Genomic DNA, 6241 nt, shown 5'->3' on the forward strand with positions numbered 1-6241 from the left:
CATCGCAATAAAGGCAGGCAATGAGTACACCACCATCTTTTCCTCAAAAACAATTGGTTAAAGTGGTCAGAAATTGCCTCAAATCGCACCACAGAGCATCTAGAATCCAAAAATTGTTCGGGGCCCAAGCGGGCCCCGAACCCCACGCCGTAATTTTTTGGACCCACTTTTTTGGGGGACCAAATTTTTTTTGGGCCCCCCCCCCACAAAAAATTGTGTTCTGGATCCGCCCTTGCTATAGTGTGAATGATTTTAGGATTTTATTGGCGTTCCCCGTTGAAAATATGGCATGAGCCCCCCCCCCCCCCCCCCCCCCCCCCACCACCACCACCTATTGATTTTCGGAGGCCTAAGTGTCTGGAAAAAAGAACCGGTCAACATTTCAGCACGCCTCCCTGAAAAAAATTCTGGATCGACCGTGCTAGCCCCCCCAAAATATTGGTTCTAGAACCGCGCCTGCCGAATATATTTGCTCACTTATGCTTTGTCGTCCGAACCGAATAAATGTAATGTTCATTTGAAATTTTAAAAATTAAGCTGGGAAACAAGGAAATGGGAATGACACGATTGAGGAACTTGCATCTGTGCAGTGAGGCTGGCGCCCAACATGAGTTATGTAAACCTCTAGCCAGCTAAGCAGACGAATTAGATTTGCTCATTGAGATGAACTTTTATGATTACCGCCGCCAAACGGAACAGTGTGGGTCCTGAGATTGAGAATTAATTGATATTCTTTCCCCGTTTTCTATAAGCTGAACCGGAACCCACTGGCAGCTTCTTATAGTTTCGAACGAAGACCTTGCGGCGGATTTGACAAGTTCCCCGCTCACTATAAAATTTGACTTCTTGGTGCAACACAATTGAGGAAGTCAATTGAATAATCGTTTAGACAGCGCCTTGTACGGTGGCCCACAACTGTCACGGCAAAAGCAAAAGCGCCACGGCAAGCGCAACAGCGCCGCGGCAAGCGCAACAGCGCCGCGGCAAGCGCAACAGCGCCACGGCAAGCGCAACAGCGCCACGGCAAAAGAAAAAGCGCCACGGCAAAACAAAAAGCGCCGCGGCAAAACAAAAAGCGCCACGGCAAAACAAAAAGCGCCACGGCAAAAGAAAAAGCGCCACGGCAAAAGAAAAAGCGCCACGGCAAAACAAAAAGCGCCGCGGCAAGCGCAAAAGCGCCACGGCAAGCGCAAAAGCGCCACGGCAAGCGCAAAAGCGCCACGGCGAAAGCAAAAGCGCCACGGCGAAGGCAAAAGTGCCACGGGTTTATTGGGAAGGGGCGTAATCATACATGCCGCTACTACATCAAAAAATAAAATGGGAAGGAGAATGGCCGCCACCAGGAATTCTTATTAAGCACAGAATTTAATTCTTTGAGAAGTGATTTTATGGCTGAGAAAATAGCAAGGCCAAGGAAAACCGGTCACGTCAGGAAATAAATCGTCGATATTAATTTGTTGTAGGATAATTATTATTCCAAGAGAGTTGCTGCCGTGAATCAGAGTTTATCAAGGAGTGGGACTCGCTATCAGCACCATCAGGGCCGTTCCTCATTTCTTTACATTTTTTGGGATGCAAACAATTACGAGGACGGGAGGCTCTGTGAGCTGATGCATTTTTTTGAAGAGTTTTTTTCCTTCCGACTAGCATGCAGAGAAGAGTTCCGATAATTTGAGACTTAGTTCACCCATGGGCATCGCGAGGGGGGCAAGGGGGCGCTCCCCCCCCCCCCCTGGAATAGCACACAAAAAAAGGAAGGGGAAAAAACTGAGAGAAAAAAAGAAAAGAAAAAGAGGCGCGAAGTCATAGTGGTGTAAATTGAATGAGTTGGGGGGGGGGGCAAAATGTCCCTGCCCCCGTCTAAAACTGAGAAATCGAGAATTTGTTCAGAAATACAAGAATTTTTTGGGAAAAATATGTTTTGCCCCCTTTAGAAAAAATTCTGGCGACGCCCATGAGTTCACCGGTGTGTATACCAGTGTAGGCACACAATTGAGCTGCCCAGAGTTTGGATATAGAATAAGAAAGAAAGAAATTAACTCAGAACCTAGAACTCATTGGCCCATCCACCCCCGGCTCAAGAAACCAACAAGCCGAACAAGACCTCATGATGCTTAGCGATAGCGATGATGAGTTGCCCTGTGGACAGTCTTCCACATCATCGCAGAATCAGCCTGCAGGGCAGAAAGAGGGCTTGTTTCCGGCATCAAATAGTTCCGTATTCACTCGAAACAAAGCAAACGGCTCTTTTCAGATTCACCAAATTTTCATAGAAGAGCTTAGAACTGTGCATCTCAACGATAACACTTCTCCTTTGTTTAGTGTCTCTCCCTTACCCCCCCCCCTTTTTTAAGTTAATTTCTTCCTTTCTTATTCTATATCCAAAGTCTTCGCCTGTGTTACGTTCCTTACATGAAATCCACGACCTAACCTCCTCTGTCGAAAGCGTTGCAACTGTCTAATAGAACGATCCATTTCTCGATTTGTGAGTTATCTTCAACTCAGTCGTGTTTATTGGGAAGGGGCGTAATCATACATGCCGCCACTACATCTAAAATTAAATGGAAAGGAGTATGGCCGCCACCATGAATTGAGAAGTGATTTTATGGCTGAGAAAATAGCAAGGAAAACCGGTCAGTGCAAGCAACGTTCAGCGAAGAGTTTTGAAATTCCCGCTCTCTGGGAATTTCTAACCTAATGGGCCCGCGGGCGAGTTACGTGTTGACAAGCCTTACCCACCCACTGCCGCAGCCCTGCAGGAGAGCCTTAATCGACTTCCTATAGATGTGTATGATATACTGAAAAAGAAAAACAAATTAACTCATACACTCTGGGCAGCTCACTTTCGTGCCTACACTGGTATACACACCTGTGAAAAAAGGCTCAAATTAACGGAACTTCTCTGCATGCTAGTCGGAAGGGGAAAAAAATGTTTTCAAAAATGCATCAGCTCACAGAGCCTCCCGTCCTTGTAATTGTTTGCATCCCACGAAATGTAAAGAAATGAGGAACGGCCCTGATGGTGCCGATAGCGAGTCCCACTCCTTGATAAACTCTGATTCACGGCAGCAACTCTCTTAGAATAATAATTATCCTACAACAAATTAATATCGACGATTTATTTCCTGACCGGTTTTCCTTGGCCTTGCTATTTTCTCGGCCATAAAATCACTTCTCAAAGAATTAAATTCTGTGCTTAATAAGAATTCCTGGTGGCGGCCATTCTCCTTCCCATTTTATTTTTTGATGTAGTAGCGGCATGTATGATTACGCCCCTTCCCAATAAACCCGTGGCACTTTTGCCTTCGCCGTGGCGCTTTTGCTTTCGCCGTGGCGCTTTTGCGCTTGCCGTGGCGCTTTTGCGCTTGCCGTGGCGCTTTTGCGCTTGCCGCGGCGCTTTTTGTTTTGCCGTGGCGCTTTTTCTTTTGCCGTGGCGCTTTTTCTTTTGCCGTGGCGCTTTTTCTTTTGCCGTGGCGCTGTTGCGCTTGCCGCGGCGCTTTTGCGCTTGCCGCGGCGCTGTTGCGCTTGCCGCGGCGCTGTTGCGCTTGCCGCGGCGCTGTTGCGCTTGCCGTGGCGCTTTTGCTTTTGCCGTGACAGTTGTGGGCCACCGTAGCCTTGAGAAGAAAAACACCACCACAATACGCAAGAATTAAACAGACTTGCGACGTCCTGCTAACAAAATGGCGGGTGCCAGTGCCAGAGAGTAAACGCAGGACTTGTAGAAGTTAACTCTTTTTTGATAGACTGCATATTCAGCCGTCCCTTCCGTCCTCCAGCGGTGTTCGCCCATGATTGTCCAAACGCAATTCTTGTTCAATTGTAAACTTCAAGAACTGTGTATGGACATCAGTGGCTGACATTAGCGACACACCAAGCTACAAGCGTGAGGAAACTTCTAATTTAAACCTTTTTTTCCTTCAAATTCGCCAAGCTGAAAATATTTTGATTCAGAGAGCCACTCCTTGTTTACCAAACTACGGCTCGAGGTGCGGCAACACCAAAACTGATAGAAATATCTTGCGATGAAACTTAAGAAGGCTACTATTGCCAGACCATGTCCGAATGTTAAAAGGGCAATAAATTGGGTCCAAGTTTAACCTTTTAACATTCGAACATGGTCTGGCGATAGTAGGCTACTATCGTCAGACCATGTCCGAAAGTTAAAAAGGCGATAAGTTGGGTCCAAGTTACTCGGACTAAAAGAGGGCAGGGTTTTTATTTATGAGGAAATTTACGGGGTAAAATGATGACAGTGCTTGAGAGGCTGAAAAACTGTGACGACTCGTCGCACGTCTCCAGGTGCAAACGGGTAAGAAAGTCGCATTTTTTTCCAAAGTAGGCCTACTAATCAAAATAACAAAATAGACTTAATCTCAATCAAAAAGACTGCTTGCATATTGGGGCTGCAAAAGTAATTTTGGAAAATTTGACAGTCATTTTCAAAAGTCATTTTTGAACCGAACAAGACCAAGTAAAAAAGGGAGGTGTCCGTATGTCCTCAACTACACGACTACCATTTTATGAAAGGGTCTATTTAGAGAATTGCGTCACTTTTCATGGTGAAATCTCTTTTTTTCCATCCTGCCTTGATTGGCAACCATAGCCTTTCACTCTGTGACAAATTAAATGACACAAAACCACAATTGAAAAGTGGCGCAATTCTCTAAATAGACCCTTTCCTAAAATTGGTCACTGCTCAGTCAACCGTGAATGTAATGACATGATCAGGGTGTCATTTTAAAGAGGAGATTCAACCCTAACAGAGGATATCTCCGTTTGATTCACATGTGCCCTACTTCTGTTCCAATTAGCAATAATATCTCGGTTTTGGGGTGTTTTTTTTATCCCCCCTGTAGTGTATTGCTCCAGTTCGCTTGAAATTGGGAAATTTATAATTTGCATGACCACTGAAGTTGAACTAGAAGATGACATGCTAAAATAATTTTCTATCACTTTTCGAGAAAAATTGATGTATTTTCAGAAAACAAAAATATGCAAGAGCAAAACTAGTTTTTTAGCATTTTACAAAATGCAATGAGTAGGAATTGAATGTAAAAAATGTTTAAATTGTCTCAAAAACACTTCTAAGAGACATGATTAGATGTCCCAATCATATGTAAGGCCGAGTAAAAAAAAAATAAGTAGTTTCTCTTTCGGACTTTTTTGAAAAAACAAAGGAGGCAGGGACCATTTCCCAAGATGCAAATTTTCCGAGATGGTAGATGGATTATTCAATAAATTCGACCACTTTGCTGATAAACAATTATGTCCAAAGAAGCTGTAACTCTCTCTACGTAGCAACAATTTTGTTGGAAACAAGTAAAAGACGATATGAAAAATATATTGCAAATGTATGAATAAAAAAAAAGAGGCGTCTGGGGGAAAAAAGGAAGGGGGCGGGTACGCGAAACTGGTATTTTTTTTTTTTACTTGGCCAATTTTTGTTGTTTGTTGGGTTGTTGGTGTATTTGTGTTTGTTTTAGCAAGTAAAATACCTAAGAATCTTTGTTCATGATTTTCTTGAAAACAGACTAAAACCAAACTGTCACACCTATTCAACCAACATTAAACTTTCTGTTTTGATAACTACTTCATAATTTATTCTGCATATTTGGAACGAATTCAGTTATAACTCGTAAACAAGTAATTTGTTTTTTCTGTCCAGATACATTTGTACTGTAAATAAATAAATTAATCCAGCGGTTTAACAATTTGAGATCCTCAAACACTGAAAAAACACCACACACAGTGAAATATAATTTATATACATGTACCTAAGCAAAATTACAAACTTCTGCTATTAACAAATTGGTATCTGGAAATAGAAATATATGAAGCGAACTCTGCAGTGTAACTTGTATGATAAAATCAAAGTGAATCAATTATTTGATCATGAATGAAACGTAGCATTATATTCACATTTCACAAATTACAAAGACATTTAATTTGAATTTTTTTAACAGAAGTACATTTTGTGAGTCAAACTGGTGTATATTTTTTAGGAGATGGATCACTTTCCATATTTCATTAATTATATTCAATAAATTCATTGAATCCATGGAAAGAATGAAGTATCCAGGCGCCTCTATGGAGCATCAAGAAAATTATTAGAAAATTATTTCCTTACAAAATTGGAAGTTTCTCAGTCCCAGAATGATGTCTTTTCAACATTTTTGCAATAACTGACCTTTACTGAGACGATATATTACGTCAGGTTGCAACATTCTTTCCGAGTCCATTT

This window comes from Patiria miniata, unplaced genomic scaffold (genome assembly GCF_015706575.1).
Source record: "Patiria miniata isolate m_02_andy unplaced genomic scaffold, ASM1570657v1 HiC_scaffold_27, whole genome shotgun sequence".
Classification (NCBI taxonomy): domain Eukaryota; kingdom Metazoa; phylum Echinodermata; class Asteroidea; order Valvatida; family Asterinidae; genus Patiria; species Patiria miniata.